General features: G+C 36.2%; 1 protein-coding gene and 1 long non-coding RNA gene across 2 annotated transcripts in view; one reads left to right on the top strand and one right to left on the bottom strand.

Annotated features, from left to right (window-relative positions):
• STPG2 (sperm tail PG-rich repeat containing 2) overlaps positions 1 to 20,844 on the bottom strand; it is a 512,492-nt gene that overhangs the window by 277,239 nt on the left and 214,409 nt on the right. The window lies entirely within an intron of this gene.
• LOC134614627 (uncharacterized) lies at positions 8,995 to 10,006 on the top strand. The gene is made up of 3 exons (XR_010091260.1): positions 8,995 to 9,109; positions 9,400 to 9,515; positions 9,940 to 10,006. It is a non-coding gene; the product is annotated as an uncharacterized LOC134614627 (long non-coding RNA).

Here is a 20,844-nt window from a genome sequence, read left to right as displayed (position 1 = left end):
GGTTCACAGCAACAGCTTCCAAATGTGAATGCCACACCTGGAATTGTATCCAGACCTTTTACCTGCTTATTTGATGAAGAAATAATGAAGGAATAGCCTCACACCTGTCCATGGCAGAACTTTGGAGTCAATTGTCCAATTACTTTTGGTCCTTTGAAAAAGAGGGGGCTACATATTGAAGAGCTGTAATTCCTAAACCCTTCCTGCAGTTTGGAAGTGGATTCACTCAAATTAATGCTGAGATACTGCACTTCAAGCACATATTCATTATTTAACTGTAACTTGAATTTATTTTAGCAAACAGACGAAATACCAAAACTCCTGCCAATGTCCACCTATTTTGGAATCTAACTGTATGTACTCTGCAGAGTTAAGTCTTAACAAAATCCATTGTCTATGCACTTACATAATCTTTATGGTATCTATAATTTCCCATTCTTTGTAGATATACACTGACTATCCACAACATTACAACAGGTCAAAAGAATAACATTGATTATATAATTATGATGGCACCTGTCAAGGTGGTATATTTTAGGCAGCAAGTGAACAGTCAGTTCTTGAATTCCATGTGTTGGAAGCAGTAAAAATGGTTAAACAAAAAGATCTTTGGCAAGGGCCAAATAGTGATGGCTATACGACTGGATCAGAGCATCTCCAAACTGGCACTTCTTGCGTGGTGTTCCCAGTATGCAGTGGTTAGTTCGGTATTGAAATGAATGAGCAGGGCCTTGTAGATATACTCTTGAATCCAGGAAATGCTTAGTGGATATGTGGAGAGAAAAGAACCAAGAAGAAACAATATAGTGTAGTATCTTCTGACAGTTGGTGAAAGGAGTATAAAAACACACTTACAATTTTCAGGAGCTATAGATCAGCTCCAGTTGGTAGCGCCTGGGCGGTACAATCCCGCCTATAGATGTGGTGGTCGTGTAGAGCCTTGGCAGATGTTGTATCTGGATCTGATCACAGTAGAAATTGAGTGTATGTCCAAACTTGAAAGCAGTTGGTCATCGTTGCATATTTGTATGCAAAAAATAAAACAGCAAATAGTGCTCACTGGTATAAAATCAAACTTAAAAAATAAATAAATAAAAGGTACTCACAAAAGGGGAGCAAAAAATGTGTTTTGCTCAATCCCAATCCCATAGGGGGTATAATCCCCACCAAGGATATAGCTGGTTTTCCTCTTGATAAAATCGTGTTAAAATACTTATAGGAGGGTCCAGAATGATGTCAAAAGACATTAAATATTTTATTATAAATACAAATATTAAAATACCCTAATGCATTTCTCCACGTTAAAGTGTTTGAAATGGCCTCTAACTTTGTGAAACGTGTCAGTCAAGAGTTCGTCAAGAGCTGTGTTGGCAAAACAATGGTAAAATCTCTGAGCTTTCAAAAATACCATTACCTGTTCCATGTTTTTTTCATAGACAATATGCCCTTCATACATATTTCAGCAAATTTGGAAATGGAAATCCAAAGCCATGTATTTTAGAACAACATAAATCATAGAAAATACACAATTCATCTAATTATTTTTTATATAGTTAGATTATTTTAACATGCCATAGACTAGATTGCACATAGACAAACCTATAATAAACGCAATTTAATAGTTTACTGCACCTCACTCTTGTACCTTTCTACCAAATATTCCATGAGCACAAATGTCAAACAAGCTGCTCACTTGTCATATGTCCCAATAATGCTTGGGAGAAGGATTACAAGCTTGTAATTAGATTTTAAATAAATTTTCTTGCGTATACATTCCATTTTCAATGCTTTCTATGCAATCCACACTTTTAAGGTAGTCGACGATTGCTCTCGCTCTCGCTCTCTCTATACATACATATTAAATATAAGTAAAAATCACAAATTCCTCTACTATTAGCGTCTTATCAGTCTATGGGGTTGAAGTTTTAGAATGTGTACCTCTAGCAAATTGTTCAGGAATAAACCAAGATGGAATCCTATGGACACCTGCATTAGTAGAGTATTGGAAATAGTAAAAACCTCATACTACATCATATTTGCAACTACATTCAATAAAACATTTCTTTATCATGCTAGTTAAAGGCAGTAGTCACTAAAATATGTCCAGTTTTACTCAAAGGTTCCATAGTTTGTATTTAAATGTTATAATTAAAAACACATGTATTCCCTGGACTAACCTTTGACAGATAATCATCAAGGAGCCTGTTCACCAAACTGACAATTGAATCACAAAATACTAGAAAAACATAAAAAATACTACAGCAGCACAAACGCCCACACGATTAGGTGATGCGGCCTGTAAGAAGCTCTAAAGAAGTACCTGGTATTTTAAATATCTATAAATCAGCTCTGAGGTGAACACAGGCTCAAAATTGGGACACTAAGAAAATCAGTTCTGAAGAATGTCTGCAAAGGTCTCCTATTACTACACACCCAATGCTGCTTCACTGCCAATACTAGTAAGCTGCTACACTAAGTTTTAAAACGTTGGGCCTATTCAATAGAATCTGCAGTCATAGCAAGGTCAAATACAATCCCATACAGAGGAAATCTGAAATTATGAGATCTGGATAATATCTCTGCTCGTGGTATGTGAACGCTACACATACTCATATGTTTCTATCATTGAGAAGTATAATGTCTCTTGGAACAAAATTTAATTGATTCCTTTTAGGATTTTTATGTCTTTTTTTTTTTTTTCAAATTTGGCAAATACTGGTTCTATAGTTCAGATGAAAGTCAATACACATTTTTCACTGGTGGAGGTTTTATCATACTTCTTCAAGAGGTCACCAGTAGTGTAAAGTTAATGTTTATAGCTGACATTTATATCAGTTACATACAGAACCAATTTTATATATTTTTCTCATGCATGTCTGTGTAAGATACCTGAATAATAATCAGAAACAGGTGTTCACCGCTGATACCAGCTGATTCTAATATTACAAAACTGACACAGCACAGTTCATGTGTATGATATTTAGGTTATGCAACATGAAATGAACAGGTCATTTCAATGTGTGTTTTTTTTCTCTCTACTGACTAGCAAGCACAAGAAGAACTATAATAACCATAAAACATAATTTACTATAAAGAAACCCAAATGTGTTTTTCCTTTCACTTAACCCTGATAGAAGACATTATCCTTGATAATGAGTTTAATGCTAGAAACATTAAAAGCAAATATCTATCCTTTAATAGAATTACTTTTTAAATGCTTTAATTAAAACGTTTCCTAAATATATAAAGAATAATTCCTTGCCATGTCTCAAGTTTTATCATAAACCTTCTAAAGGTTATTTTATACAGAAAGAAGTCATCTATTTTATCTTTGACAAGAAGTGTGTTTTTTTGTTTTTGTTTTGTTTTTGGTTTTTCCTAATGGAAATTAAATCTGTTTTATCATCCTTCATTGGGTTAGTTCTTTTTCTTGCGCTTGTAGCCACAAGGAGTTGATGGTACACCACAGTTGCTACTATAACTCTTTGCATATCAGATAAAGTAAGGTATACCAGTGTGTCATAGGTTACAGGATACTATAATTTATGCCAGGGTGAAGAACTATGACATATGAAATGAAATGAAATGGCAAATGAGATATAGACATGGCAAAAGAAGGATGAGTTAAGTCAATAGGCATGAAATATACTGATGGAGTTGGAATGAGTTATTGTAGACTGGTGATATGTCAGTGATATGTAGTGAAATATAGAATTAGTTGTGATTCGTAAGATGAAAAAATAGACTGAGTCACTCCTACTTGCTATGTTAAGCCTATGTGTCCCTCTCTCATTGTGAGTCTGTCTGTCATTGTTTGTTTAATTCTCTCTTAATCTCTGTCTGCCTTGGTTTGTCTCAACAGACTGTGAAATTAAGATGCATTTTTTTATGGCAGAAAGACAGATGTTATGTTTATTTTTCATTGAAGCAAAAAAAAAAACCACACAAAAAAAAACCCCAATACATATGTGCAAGATTTAAAAACTAAATTCAGAGGAGCAAAAAATGGCCCAACAAATCTCTTGCCCTTTGTTCTAAAGTTTTCCACGATTCGACTGTGTTTAAATGTCCCAGCCATCCATTGTCCACCTGCCATTGTATGATGGGTAGGTATTTGCTCATCCATTCATTAGTAGTACAATACTCTTTCTTTCTCGTAATACAATCAGCAGCCTTTTCCTAATAGGGTGGTTAGAATACTAACAGAGCGGACAGTCATTTCCTGTACTTTCAGTAAAAAGATTGTTTTCTTTCTTACATACAATATATGTATAATGTAATACAACTTACTCAAGCTTACATAAGCATAAAAGGTCCCATTCTAAAATAATGGCAATATTTGTCTTACCGTTATTATTAGAAGAATGGTTTCTGTACACATTAGAAAGGAAATATAAGGATTTCAGGTAAATAGTTGGTTTTCTTTTCTACTATACAAATGGCAGCCATGTACTCAGACTTCCAGAAGAAAAAAAAGTCCTCTTTCACATGCATTCTTAGAAATTATATGACGAACAGCAATTTATCTAATCATAGTATAGGAACAATGTACTGTTGTGCACTGTGGAATAGGTATACTTACCAGGTTTGCCATAAGAAGAAAATACCTATTTTGCATCCACCAAAGAACTGCCATTTACTTTGATTCTTGACTATATAAAACAGAACATCCATAGCTTTCCTAATGAAGGAAATTTCTCTTTCTTATATAGAGTAGTTTATTATATGCCCCCATCACGTGAGAAGATTCAATTCCTCAATGGACGATGCTTTTTGGAAAATCATTGACCACAATATCAGTAGCTGAAAACAGGTGCCATGATAACTAATAATGATACTACTTTTCATTCCAGCATTTGTATTGAAATATGAATGGGCCTAGAACTAGCCATGAAACACTATATGGTGTTGCTGAAGATCATTTTATATGACACATAGCTGCTAATGCAAAAGAGGACTTGGTCTCAACTACAGATATGTATTTATTTTCATTACTGAGTTCTTGCTACAGACCATAAACTGATTGTTCTTCAAATGGTTGGGTATGGCTAACACGCTGTGCCCCTCTGTTATATCAGGTAATCCAGCAGCCATGAAAATGATTCCATTTTATTCATAACACAATAGATATCTGATCATAGAGCTACCAGGCAATCAGCATCACCGAGGAATCACTACACTGAACTGTTACCGCTAAACCTATGTTAAAAGAATGACATTTATACAGAAAGAGAAACACATCTTAGCTATTGCCTTTGTATTGTTAATGTAAACAAGGAGTTCTTACACTCAAGAGACATTCAAGGTATTAATTGTACTAAGTGCAAAGATATTGAAAAGCTTAGAATTTGTATTCAAGAAAATGTTGCATGCTGGTATATATGTAAATCAGGAGGCATCCCCTCCTCCTTATCACATTCTCTCTGAATAAGAATCTTCAGTTTAATATTTAACACTTTTATTGCTGATCTGGGCTACTGTTATATGCTATCTGAAAATACAAAATAAATCTTCTAATTACTCCCTCCTCTCACCGTTTGTCCATTTAAAACAAATGAAAAATAGCCAGCCACTGATTATTATCAGTCAGTGCTGCAGCTTAATATACATATATAGTCAAAACTAACTACATTCTCATTGTAATGTATAAAATGTGGGGATTATATTAGAAGGGGGAAAAAAATTATATATTTTTTTTTTCTGAATGCAATCTCAGATACTGTAAGCAATGGGATACTGGATAGTCAGTACTTTTGAAATCATTGTGTTGTCATGTAGTTCAGCTAAAAAAAGATCAATTCGTCTGAATCTCTGCGTGTAATGCCTCATTTATTATCTTTAAATGCGATGCCTCTGACTTTTTCTCATTGAAGTGCCACACTTGTGGCTACGTGATTACAGGTCTACTCATCCAAGATTCTGAAAAGATCAATAAAATTCAGAATTCTAAACACAATCACTCAGTTTGTGTTTGAAACATCACATATTGTTTCCAACACAATGTCAATGGACCTGAATAGAAACTAGCTGAGAAACACAGGGACATAAAGATTAGAAACCACCACATGGAGCGTGTTATTCTAAGAATCAGACTACTAGACTAAAATAGTATGTAACCTAGCACTTATGTGATAAATAGATTTAGATAACACATATGATTTAGAAACAAAAAAACTGAAAAAGCTATTATTTCCATGGGTAAATATGATGGATGGATGGATGAATGAGTGGAAAGATCAGTGGGTAAGTGAATGAATGGATCTTTGGATGGGTATTTAGGTGGTTGGATGGATAAATAGTAGTCATGACCTTTAGCCATTTATACATAATAACTTGCTGTTTAATTGGCCAAATAGCCAAATACATTTAGAAATAAGACAACATATTTTGATGCTTAATGTTTATGGCAATAAATCTGTAAGTTTATAGTTTTTCATAAATTTTATGAGGTTTTCTAATTCCAATATTTCATTTTTATGGCAAATCGTGCAATGAAAAGTGTCGTGTATAAAGTATTAATCAAATCGTATGACACATACTAAATGAAGAATAGGCTGTAGTTAAATGTAAAGCTATTCTAAATGTAAAGCTATTCTCATTTTAATTACACATCTAGTTTAATTGTGTTCATCAAATCTAGGGGATGTGATTATACTAAACATCACCTAAATAATAAGTTGTTTTTTGAAAAGAGAGAATGTAATGAAATAAGCTATGAAATAATTATAACAATACTAGTCATATCAGTAATAATACTAATAGTTTAAAAAAGCGTTACTTTTAATATATGTAGCCATTTAATTTTTTGTTTTGTTTTTTAGTGGCAGTGGTTATTGTAGTGATGTCAGTAGAATTTGGAGATAAAAGGATAGATTTTTTGCTTACCAAATAGCAATTATCCCATAGACTACAATGGAGAAATAAACAGTAAAACCTTATTTTGCTAATAAATTTTAGCACATAGCCTTCAGAATTAATAATGTAGGAAAATGTGTTTGATCCTATGAGATACCGAGTTCATATGCCATAAAGTCATTGCCTGGGAAAGTCCAATCTTAAATATTCTATAGGAGAAGGAATCCTCCAGGTCAAAGAAAGGTGGGCAAAGGAGTTCATAAAATGAGCATGCTTTGCAGATGACATTCAGACCTCCTTCTCTTTCCTCTTCTTCACACCTGACCTTTCTTCCCAAATCTCCTTCTGTCTACTCCATAGTTTGTCAATGTACTCACAATTTTTTCAAAGAAATTTACCTAACAATGAAGTGATTTTCTTCACACATTTTATGCTAAATGTTTTAATTACAAATCCAGAGTTAATATCTAGTTGATAGTTGAGTTCTGCTGTTTATGCTTTTTTTCATATGTTGATTTAAAAAACAATAGACATCGTTACAGCAATGAAAGACTGGGAACCCTGCTTCATTAAATGAGACCAAAGGTAGAGCATTCAGTGGTGCGAGCATTCATTTTGCACTGTATTATCATGATGATGATGATTATGATACATACTTTATATAAAACATCAATGAAATTAATCCAATACCAATTCGATATAGATATATGTGCAAAGCCCCAGAGATGTGTTTTGCCAATAAAGCTTCTTCAGATATCTCACTGGATTGAAGAAGCTTTATAGGCCTCTGAGACTTTATATACACACACACTCCACTGTAAATTGTCATAAGGAGGTGAAGAACCGAAAAGAGTGCCACACTTCCCTAAAGATGGTGTCTCAAAATTCCTCAATTCAGGGAATAACCACCAAAAAGCAATAGAAATAAACATTTAGGAGACCCTGCTGTTTATAGGTTCCAAAATAAGGGCAACGGGGACAGTGGAGAGGAAGCCAGAATAACAGATTGATTGAGTTTGTCACAGCTGTTCCAAGTGCCATTATGAAAAGTCTTATTTCTCATCTGTAGGATCTGCTCACCTTTGGGGTTTGTGATCTCTCTAGAGGATAAAGTGTATTTTTGGAGACAACAACGTGAGCCGCGTAATTACCAGAGGAGAAATAGGAATACTAGCAACACTAGTCTATCCGACCCTGAAGGAACATCAGGTGATTCAGAATCTAGCAACCATGTTTGTTTTTTAGGAAGAACTGAAGAACGAGACACGGCAGGAGGAGGAGAAAGAGGAAACAGCATCTGTAGTAACCGAATCCAATAAGGGATATCCAGGGAGGACCAGACAGCAGACAAGACGCTGGTAATCAATATCTCGAGCAAAACGCTGACGTCATCACAAGTAAGTGTACTGGAAAGAGGGTTTGGGTTTGTACCTACTTACTCCGGGGATAAATTATATACCGATATTGAGATGGAGCGTTTTTTCCGGACGGTTCGCTTAAAGGGATTTTTTCATTTACAGGATTTCCAGATGGATCAAGATGAGCAGAGGGAGAACGCAGAGTCTACTAAGTATGACCAAGCAAAGTGCAGACCTAAGAGTAGATTTATCCCTCCTCTGACTAATGCCAGTATCGAGACTTTCGTCAGATCTTACCAGATGGACATAGATAAGATTCAATGGAAAAGGAAGCATAAATCCAATTTAAATAGAAGTGAAATGCTGACACTTCGTGAGCTGAAAGAGGACAACTCTCTATCGATTAGACCAGCCGACAAAGGAGGTGCCCTGGTGGTTATGGATACTCAAAAATACGTAGCAGAAATGGATCGACAATTATCAAACATGCACCATTACAGGATCCTTGATGGTGATCCAGCAGGTGAGCTATGTGCTATAATAGATGGAATTACTAGGAAGGCTTTAGAGGATGGGTTGATTGAGAAGATAGATTTCAATTTCCTCAATGTGGATAACCCTAAGACCCCTTTCATCTATTTGTTGCCTAAGATCCATAAGGACCTGTGGAATCCACCAGGGTGCCCCATTGTTTCTGGGTGTGGGTCGATACTGCAGCCTTTATCTAAGTTTGTGGATATACATCTGCAACCGTTAGTGAGTGGGATACGCTCATTTTTTGCATGATACTACGGATTTTACCCGAAAGCTTGAAATGATGGGCGATATTCCCGATGGCTCCTTGATGTGTACCATGGATGTCAACAGCCTATATACCTCCATACCGCATGAGGAAGGTATTGAGGCGGTATTTGGTGCCGTGCAGGATATGGATATGTGTGAGGCGTACAGGGGCTCACCTGTTGATTTGTTGTCATTAGTACTGTATGAGAACTAATTTATTTTTTTAGGTTAAATATTACCTCCAAATACAGGGTACAGCGATGGGGTCAAATGTAGCACCAACGTATGCCAATCTATTCATGGCAGCTTTTGAGGATGCTTTTGTATACCGAGACCAGGATGTTATGCGTCATGTGAGGTTGTGGCTCAGGTATACAGACGATATTTTTATTTTTTTGGACAGGTAACGTGGATGATTTAATGGTTTTCAAACAGAGACTTGATGGGTGTTAGGACATCATCTCCTTTACGTTGGAATATGATCTCCATGACATCCATTTCTTGGATGTTAATCTACAGGTAAGAGGAGGTCGTCTATCATTTGATCTATACCAAAAGCCCACAGATCGGGTTTCGTACCTGCATGCGGATTCCTTTCACCCAGTATCATTTATCAAGAATTTGCCATATGGTCAGCTTGTCAGGGTACGTAGAATAGTGTCTGATGAAGCTTAATATGACACTAGGGCTGAACAGCTGGTGAAAGCATTTTCTTCTAGAGGATATGAGACGGATGTGGTTACTGGATCTAGGGATAGGGCGAAACTGCTTTCTAGGAATACCCTCTTGCAGAAAAGAGCTAGGGATGGCAATAAAGGCATCCCATGCGTGATGACGTACTCGACTCACTTTATTGAGGTTAAACACATCATTAACAAGCACTGGAAAATTTTACAATTTACTTCTCGCTTGTTTTAATGAGAGACCTTTGTTTTCATTTAAGTGGCACAAGAGCCTAAGGGACCATCTAATGAAGAATGTCAATCTACAGGGGAAGACGGATACAGCTGTGGGCATTGTATTAACTGCAATGGGGTGATCACGGGAGATCATTTTACGCACCCGTGGATGGGTAGGAGATACTCGATTCAGGAATTTTGTAATTGCCAGTCTCAGTTTGTGGTGTACATGCTCAAATGCCCATGTGGATTAGCGTATGTGGTCGAAACCACGCGTACGCTTACTACAAGAATCAGGGAACACAAAAGCGTCATACGGACGAATAAGATTTTAGTGGCCGGACACTTTGCTGAGAAAAGACCTACAGTCTCCCAACTGCGGTACATAATTGATGAATAGCCTTTTAATATGCGGGTCACATTGTATTATATCGTCTTGTACATAATATAATTTTTTTTTTGTGTAAATAATTATGGTAATATAGTTACTCTTGTAAATATATTGAATGATTAGCTTTGTAGTATTAATGAATCCAAAAAGTAAGTAGTTAACATGTACTATATGGAGAACCACTATGTATTGCATTATCATTGTGTATTTGGCACCTGTAGCGATCAATCTATTACACATTGGGTGTTTGTTTAATTAAAAATCTTTTTTGCACATCACTTTTTGGGTTTCTTTTGTGTTTTGTCTTGTAATATTTGTGGGAGATGATTTTATGTATAGGTTCACTGATCACATTCTATTTATAAGGTGGATCTAGGATTATTTATTCTTTATTATTTTATTAGTCCTCTTTGGCATGTACATATGTAATACATATTCTGTATATCTGAATGGGGGTACTGATGTTTATGGAGTATAATTTGTAACATGGTGGATGGTATCCACTATTAGTTAGAATGTGGATGGTTTATTGAACTATTTTAGATACTAGTTGCCGTCCACTGTGAGTGGGCGGGCTCTTAGAAGGATAGGGTGCCTCAGTGGTTGATGATACAGCATTCGTTAGCTTAGTACTATTGGGTAGAAGCGCTGCGCCTGCTTGAATGGTTTGCCGTTATGCGCATGCGCGAACGAGACATTGCTGCGCGCATGCGCGGCACTTATTATAGAATGCATGCGCGGGCTAGTGTTGCTCGCGGTGGTGACTGATGCCTGTGGGCCGTATTGATAGAGGTGCTCGCTTGCCAGTAAGTAAAATGGCGATTGTAGACGCCAGATATAGTGTGAGCATACTTACTGTTTGTATATGTACTAGAGGTTCGTTATCAGAGCATTAATATTTATTATTATTTTAGGTAGTATTCCTTTCTTTACTCTGTGAATGTCTTCAGTGCACACCAGCTGTGCAGATCTAGAGCTAAAGAGCCACACATCTGGGACTTCTACCTCCAAACTCCAAATTCCATTAATGCCTTTGGTGACTGCATCAATCTTCTCCTAGTTTTTATGCCAAACATTCTGAGTGAATTTACTACTGTGGTTTTATGCTCCCCTTGTTGATTATATGTGTAACATGATTTTATTATGTTTCTAATTAATGTTCTACTGCTAATCTTTTTCAAAGCTGAATGAGGATGCTCTATTAGGAGTGTTATAAATAAATACAAACATCTATTGCAGTAAGCGTGCAGATGCTGGCATATAGAGCGTAAGCTTTACTTGGGCTTTTTGTTTATATCATTTGACAGCTTTAGTTTGTCCCAGACAGACAAGAAAAGCTAACAACTGCAAGGCATATAACCTGGCATTGCAGACATTTTTATATTTTTTTTCCATAACTCATAGATCAAGAAAGATGACATTTTGGCTTTCAGGAAAAAAGAATTGGCACATCATCTACAGAAATCGAAAAGCTAATAAAATCTCTCTTGGTTTGCTTTTAAAATAAATTGGCCAATAGCACAAACAGAAAAAAAAAATAACATAAAAGTGTAAACAAAAGCGTGATCAATATGAAAATATATGTGTGAAATATATGAAACACCTTGTACGGCAATTAGTAGGATTGGTACCTGTGCACAAATGGGAATTACGTATTTAACTAAAAACCATCTGCCATAGATTTGACTAAAGTTGGTGGTTTATTTCTAAAGGTGAACTGTCAGATCCTAGGATTTGTAATATTTTGTTTGCTTATCAATATATTTAAAATATGTAAGGCATGAAAAATAAAATGAAATGCTGAAATCTACACCTCTTTACAGTGCAACTGGGTTTCTATAAATCAGGCTTTCCATTTAAAAAGTAAGCTTTTTTCTTTTGTTTAACTATTTTTAAGTAATGTTACAAGTGTTACTCTTACTAACACTTACAGCACCACTGGCTTTGAAAAAAAGACACTACTTAAATAACAGACACTTAATGTGGGTATAACTGAAATATCAAATAGCTAAAACACCAAATGTATTAAATCAGAGCAACTTATGATGGAAGGAAATTGCATCATTGCTTACTTGCATGTTTGTCGCTGTTTGAGATCAGAGAGCAAAGGCAGAATCAATGTGCTTGCTCCTCTACAAGTTCATTATTGATAATGTATGCGTAATATGGCAGTAGACTCTTGAAGACTATTTTACTATATCCTCATTAAAATCTTAACATCAGCAAATACAAGAATTTCAGTAACAAGAGTGTTATAACCATACACTAGGACAGTGGTAGGCAACCTTTTAGCAGAACTGTGCCAAAACAAGACCTTAAATCCCTTGGCGTGCCAGTCCTATTTTTGATTTGTGTATGTTGTTGTACTCTGCTCGTGTTATTTATGGGTGCTGCTGTTGCTTTGTAATGTTGTATCTGTGCGTATGTGGGCTGTTATATTGGATATGTTCAGGAGTAGTTTGTGGTATTGTGTATGATACCTATAAATGAGAGCTGTGTATGGGGGCTCCTTTTGAAATTGTGTGTCTGGATGATATATCATATTGTATATTTGGTGGTGTGTGTGTATGTGGATTGTCAGCGTGGATTTGGGTAGGGGCAGTGTGTATTATTTGCATGAGGGTGAGGCTTCTTCTGGAGCACTCTATATACCTAGCAGTGTGGGTGGCTTCCCTGGGGTCCAGTGAGACAGGTACAGGTCATGCGCAGAAGCTGCGGTAGCTGCTGTGGGCTGCTTTACTCCAGTGCAGATTTCCATTCACAAGCGCTGGGAGGGTGTGAGGTCACTTCTTCTAAGTGCTGCAATGCATAATTCCCAGTCAGGTTGCACTAGCATATATCTGAAGTCTCACTAGGACTCCTGACAGGCCTGACAGGCTCTGCTAGCCTTGAGTGCCATGAAAAGGCACCTCGAGTGCTATGCATGGCACACGTGCAATAGGTTGCTGGTCACTGCACTAGGATCATCACGTATGCCTTATCCTCTATATTTAACAAATATATGTTTGTGAGTTTTGAGAAATAAAATAAAAGGTAAAAAGCTGCACTGCTGCATTTAGCTCTATGATGGAACTGAGTGCCTCCATTTTAGCTGTGTCCACCTGTCTACCAGCACAGAGAGAAGGAGAACAAGAAAAAAACGTTTCTATTTAAATCCTGCAATGCTATGTGTGCCTTGGTTGTGCCTAGAATAAACGGGATTGAAATCTTGTTTGCCTTAAATGTATTATACATTAAAAAGAAAACTGAGCATAACATGAAAAAATGTTATCGTAAGCTATAGTTGACTTTCAATATTTTATTCAATGGTGTATTTGCCAGGAGTGGCGGTTTCTCTCTAAATATACGAGTATTTCAGAATATGTAGAAATAATGAGGCATATATGAGTGATAAGGCATATGTCTAAGTTTTGAGAATTTCCTGCAAAAAGTGAACAAGAAGAGCAAAGCTTTGAATACAAATGCAGTATTTTCCAGATAATGGATTGCTAAAGTCAGGTAATAGAGTTGCTTTTAATATATGGTTAGTTTAATATATGCCAAGAGAAAAATGATGATGCAGAACATTTACTTTACTTCTAGAATTCATTGAAATAGTCATGAACAGACGAGTAAATGCTCTGCCTATAAATTGTACATGTATTTGTCTAAAAGCCCTAACCATCTTCAGTTTTAAGTGGCCATGATTAAAACAACTGTCAGTGTTCTCCATTCTTACATTAGATCAGCTTCATTTCCTGATTATTTCTTCTGCCACTTTACTGTAAATAATAACCTCTGATTGCAGTCCATTACATTTTTCTTGCTTGCATTTTGTCTACAAAAGCTACACAGAGCCAAATATGAAAATGTCCCCCATTACCATAGCATTCAATGCAGCGTGAGTTCAGTTGTCTTTACTTTTTGTGTTTTTCTATGTGCAAATAATGTTGAGTAACTAAACTAACTAACAAAACTGCAAGTAAGTGGTGCAATGGAGTGGTGCAAGTAATGTGTTACAGTGAATACATCAATACAAGCTGGCATTCCACTGATCACCAGGGATGAACCCTGTCACACACACGTTTGCTCTCACTTCACTAGATACCAGGGATGACATCCCATAAATGAATCCCCTGAGCCTACGCTTGGAAATATGTGAAATGCTCTCATTCAAGGCCAAAACATTAAAAAGGCTCTCTTTTCTCTTAATTTATTAAATTAAAAAAAATTTTTTATTAATTGTACCTCCATTAACAACTGTTAATGGCCATTCAAGTGAAGGTCTATTATTGCAATGGTAAAACCAGTACTAATTATACTCTAATCTAAAAAGAATTAGAGTAAGAATCATGGCAGCTTTTACTGACCTCAGAGAGTTACTATTGCCTTAAAAAGGTTCTTATTCTTAGCACAAACATTCTGATGATGTCAAACACTTGGGGATGAAAGAGAATAATCTACAATTGCATTTACTCTGTCATGTCTTGATACATGATATGAAAAGCATAACGTCTTTATTGTCTCCAAAGCCAGCAGTATAGATTAGAATTCTCATTAAATCCTGTCATGCTGTCCCTTTATCACTTCATCCCATGTAACCGCTGTTCTGTATTATTCATACAAACTCTTTCAAAGTGGACATTTTAAGTGTTAATGGGCATTTTTGCTAAATGTTCTTTTCTTTATTGCTTTAATATTGACCAAAACCTGTGTAAGTTGTGGTTTAGTGTTTGCTGAAAAAGATGCTTGCAGAAACACATCAGATTTTCAACACTACACCTTCCTTTGGCATCTGCTAGTGGGTATTCTTGATATTTATAAATACGGTTGCCTTAAATGGTTACTCCAATCCCCATGGCCACATACCTGATTTGAAGTGGTGATGGTGCCTGGAGTCTGTATGTGCAGCACTGCACATACAGAATTTAACCCTCTATCTCTGGATGTCATTGGGACATCATTATTCAGCTCAGAACAAGAGTTATGGGTGGATAATGTAAATCCTGTGCAAATCTGATGTCTGACGCCAGCAAGCACAGCATGTCAGAGCCAGACAGCCAATGGCCCAGTTACTTTGTGGTGCACGTTAAAGGGACACTATAGTCACCAGAACAACTACAGCTTGTTGTATTTGTTCTGGTGAGTAGAATCATTCCCTTCAGGTTTTCTTCTGTAAACACTGTTTTTTTCAGAGAAAATGCAGTTTTTACTTTACAGCCTAGTTATAACTCCCCTGGCCACTTCCCAGATGGCTGCTAGAGGTGCTTCCCGGGGCAGTGCTGCACATGATGCAGTACTGCCACTCAGTGTCTCCACTCTCTGCATGCAGACACTGAACTTTCCTCATAGAGATGCATTGATTCAATGGATCTCTATGAGGAGATGCTGATTGGCCAGGATTGTGTTTGACTTGTGCTGGCTCTGCCCCTGATCTGCCTCCTTGACAGTCTCAGTCAATCCTATGAAAAAACATTGTGATTGGCTCACATTATCACTTCTAATTATGTCAGCTGGAAGCAGGCAGATCATGGGCAGAGGCAGCAGCTGCAGACTTGAATACAAGAAAGATGTTACTATATTTAGGCAAAGTGGGGCTGGGGGAGGGGGGTAGATGGTGGTTTTAACACTATAGGGTCAGGAATACATGTTTGTGTTCCTGACCCTATAGTGTTCATTTAAAGCTAAAACCACAAGTATACTTCTTTCATGCCAAATTCACTGTTGCAGGCACAAAGTCATGTCCTTACAGCAGCCAATAAAAACATTGGAAATCAGTTGAGAGTCCACAAGTATCCTTAGTCATTAGTGCACTCAAATCAGCAAATGTTTATGAAGAGATGATACAACGAGACTTAGTGTCCATAAATAAGTTTTACAACATTTGAAAAACATGGGAATAACTAACCAAAACACTACCATTGGCTAGGGCAGATTCCTGGGTGCTCTTCATTCCCCCTTCCATTCCCAACCAACATACCTCCCTTTCTTTTCTCTTATTTGTTTCTCTCGTCTTTATGTTTGGTTTTCCTATTGTTAAGTTAGCACATGACGTGGTTTACTCGAGAAATTATCAAAAAACATGTACATATTGTACCAAAATAACAAAAATAAGACATTGTATCAACATTGATCTAATGCTACATTACAAATGAAAGATTGACCTAAAAAATAGTAAAAAAAAAAACATTTTCAATAAAGATTATACATTCTAAAAAAAAAAGAGAAAGAACATTAAATTCAACAATCCACTTCAGACACATGCTGTGGGTATAACAAAAATTTAAAGGAAAGATGAAAAAACTAGTATACCAAATTTATTAAATCAGAGTATCTTATGGGGAAGAAACTTGCATACTGCTTTCTTGCATGTCTGTCACTGTTAAACTGACATTAGAGAACAAAAGAGGTAGGCACCCTTTGAAACTCCAGATGTTATGGACTACATTTCCCTTGATGCTTTGCCAGCATTATGGCACTAATAGCATTAAAGGAGATGTAGTCCCCAACATCTGGGGTGCTGAAGGTTGCCTATTCTTGGTATAGACTATATATAAATGATAAAACATGAACACTTTCTGATCTGTTGGATATTAAAGTATAGCAGGGCTGTGCTCTGTGAAAAGCAGAACATGTAATGTTTCCTTGAGTTAAGGCAACTTAGCACCATGTGTAATATTGTACAGAGCTAACCATGAACCATCAGGTATCTGCTAAACATATTACAGTTTACCATGGTTTTCTGAACAAAGTGGCAAACTGTCATCAGACCACCTATTGTGAAATAAACTATACAAGTTTTCTATAAAGTAACTAGGGAGCATGATTGGAAATGTAACAACTGCTATACTGTTCTAGGCACTCACCATGAGTCAATCACCGCTTTCTCAGGTAATGAAAATGCTCCTTATACCACTGAAGATGAAAAGGTAATTTATTCTACTGTTTTATTTGAACTGATATCACTTATCACAGCTTGAGCCTGTGTCACAGTTACAGGTTATGCACTAAACACCGAATGGAAAAAATCCAGTGAAAAGGTTGAATTCTAACTGGAATGGCAATTCTCATATTTACTAAAGTCAAATCCAGTCGGAATTTGTTCCATCTCACTGAATTTGCACCAATCGTATGGATGCATTTGGTGAATTGTGTTTTAAACAAAATCAGAATCAAATGCACAGAGCAGGCAGGACATTTGCAAGTTTTGCTTTTTGCTTTTTGCAAGTAAACAATCATTTCAACTACTATTTAACCATTAGCTGCACTACCAGCCAGCAGTCAAATAGTAAAAAAAAAAAAAAAAATACTTGGCCCAGCAATGGCTTATTAAGTGCTAGCTTACCAGTGCTTGCTAGCCAGCTGCCACATTAAAGTAGAAATAAAAGTATGCCATGCCACGGGTGAGGGCATATCTACTAATCAGTGAGCAGTCAGAGTCAGCAGCTCCTTATTTTAATAAATAACTAACGGCAAGGTAGCCATTGCTGCCCAGTCTGAAGAAAGGCCCCGTACCGTGGGGATGCATTCTGCAAAATAATGGGGGGCACCAGGTTCCCCTTAACCCTCCATCCATGGTATTGGCAGGCTTCCACATAGTTAGACCTCACAGCACAGAGGGATTTTTAACAATTTGCCCAAAAGGTCTGTAACCAAAGTAAATGTAACAAATTCAAAATACTTTCATTCTTACATCACATAAAATAAACTGTAGGCTAAAGGAGTGGGGGAGGGGGTGGGGGGTCAGCATTGGATGCCTTGCTTCTAAAAAACACTATGTCTAAGACAAAGCTTTTTATTCTATGATAGAATGTGTATCTATTTAATTTTACTTGTATTTACTTGGGTTAGACACCATTTTTTATCTGGAATTTTGGTAGTTTTAGAATTACTGACATGAAACAGAAAAAGGCTGCTCTATGAACATTGTAATGGAACCATCAATGTTCTCTGGAATGGAAAGCAAATTGTCCTATAAAAACACATTTTTGTTCAGTCTCAAGAGGACAACACATCCCCATAGAGTGCATTATCGTATTGTTGAATTTTGCCAAAGATGTGAGTTAAGGGAAAGTCATTTAAAGCTATTCAATATTATTTTAGTTTTATATCTCAAATCCTTCTTTAAGGACCCTCAAACTCATCATAATTCATAATAAGACACAATGGTCAACTGAACGCAAATCCTTATATTTGAAGTCCTAGTACCAATACTTAAATCCAATAAACCATTTTTGTTTTAGGGAAAGCAGTAAACAAATAAAAAACAATACATTTTATTTTGAGTATTTCTTCCAGGATGAACAATCACAAATCCCAACAGAGTACAACAAATGTGCTTAGATTAAAAAAAAGTATAGGAAGCGACTTCTGCAGGTCACTAAAGCTAAAGGTGAATGAAAAATACAGAATGCAGGAATAATTATTTTCATTTGTCTTTTTCAGGAGAAAAAAAAATCATTATTGTTTGTCAGGCATACTGGTGTATATTAACTAAAGGATGAATTACCTTTCAACTGTAAAATTGATTCACTTAAGACGAATCAGCAAGCAAGTTCTGTTACCCATTTTGACAAGCTAGTATTGACAAAGGAAACGTCAACACTATAGAGACTTACATTTGGAAAAGAAGACTCCTTGCATTTAGAAAGATAGAAATTAATAAAAAGTTTTGGTTTACTGGCAAGTTGGGTAAGTCAGCAGGAGTTAAGGCATCGGACACTTTCCTTTATCTGTTTGTGATGTATGAATTTTTGTAATTTTTAGACCCATACTTTAATGGACATTTTCTGCCATGTACATATGCAATTTCATAATTTTATCAATGCTTTCATGGAAACGCTGCATGAATTAATAGAATCATCTGAGTGCAGTCTACTTTAAGTTTGGATGTACTGAGTTGCTCCATACGTTTCCATGTTTTAAGTGTGTTGGAACCTAGTGAATATAGTCGTAAATTGCCTGATCAATATCATGTTGCGTAGAAAGACTTGGCATTCTGAAGAGCAGCAAGGCCTAGGATGGCACTTTGAACATGCAGCAGTTAGCCACTATTTTTGTTTATAGTTTGCCCTTTAATAGAAGGTTGCTTTGTCACCTTGTCAGCCCTCTTCCCTTTCCTGCATCCTCGCTGCAGAGATCATGTCGGATCTCCCTTACTATATTTGTGAGAGCCAGCTAGCTTTCCTAGCCATCCATGAATCTTGAATGAAATGAACAGTGGTATGATACAACAGTCATTGCAATATCAAACACCATCACAAAGCCTACCTGTGTCATTGGATTGTGGGTATGCATTCCCAGACACCTAGAGTGTGGATTGGGGGATTTATAAACAAGATATAATACAGAAATGACTAAATCACATGTGTTCCATACTACAGTTTGTACTTTTTAGATAATAGCACTGAAATATAAAGTATCAGGTAAATACAGAAATATATGATGATCGTTATGTTTTCTTACACAAATTAAGAAAAGTCTCCAGTCTATGAACAAACACAATGTCCCTTAAATCTTTTTACATGTATGTTTTAAAGGGACACTCTAGGGAAAAAATAATAATTCTATTAATATTGCATTTAATATATTCATACTGAAAAAAGTATATATTCATTTACTTTTAGAATACTATGAATCAAATGCTAATGAAGATGAGTTAAATAAATTCCTGTATTGCCACTGCAGGGAAGCTCTTACAACAAATCATCTGTGTGCAATGTGCAAGGCCTGAACTGTGTGTTCATGATACGTAAGTTGTATGACAACTCGGGTCACCATCTCATGCACATAGACCTATGACTTCAAATACCATCCCACACCCATAGTGTCCCAGCTCTATTTAATGCTTATGCTCACAACCTGCAAGTTGAAAAGGCTGATTTTCTTGGCATACTACACAAAAATACAAAGCCAAATGAGGAAACAAAAATTTATGGAGTGAAAATTCAGGAGTGGGGTTAAATCAGCAAGTATTGAAAGAAAGAGCATATATTTAAACTGTGTGTACACATAGGAAGGGTCCCTGCTTCTTAACCACTAAAGTAAGCTTGAAGTGGTTATAGTGTTTAGAGTTCACTATGATGTTTCTTCGATTTACTTGACTTGTCATTGGGTGTCATTTGCACGCTTTATTGGTGCAGTAATGATTAACATAAAAATTAAGAGGTGAACACAAAATACAAAGCTCTAGATATTACCCTGCATCCGTCCAATGCGTATTTCCAATTCCTATGCTTACATTCCTGTTGTTATATGGTGTTACTATAATTTGACAAAGATAAGAAATGCCTGCTGTTTGAGATAAATGAAATATAACTTCAGTGGATGTGAAAGATAAATATCTATTGAATAAAGGCAATTTGCATGATAGTAAAACAGGAATAGGCTCATTATTACTCCTTATTGAACTTTTTTTTTATGGATGATTTATTCTCATCTTCATCATAAAGAAAACAAAAGATTGCTTTTTATTAAGCTCTTTTCAAAATCCATAATCTCTTTTAAAATTAAATTATATCCAAGAGATAAGACAGGCTTAACTGTGTGTAAGAATTTAGTATTTCTCGTTACCATTTTT

The sequence above is a fragment of the Pelobates fuscus genome, chromosome 6 (genome assembly GCF_036172605.1).
Source record: "Pelobates fuscus isolate aPelFus1 chromosome 6, aPelFus1.pri, whole genome shotgun sequence".
NCBI lineage: Eukaryota > Metazoa > Chordata > Amphibia > Anura > Pelobatidae > Pelobates > Pelobates fuscus.
Note: the sequence above shows the minus strand (reverse complement) of the source record. Positions and strands in the feature narration are given on the sequence as shown.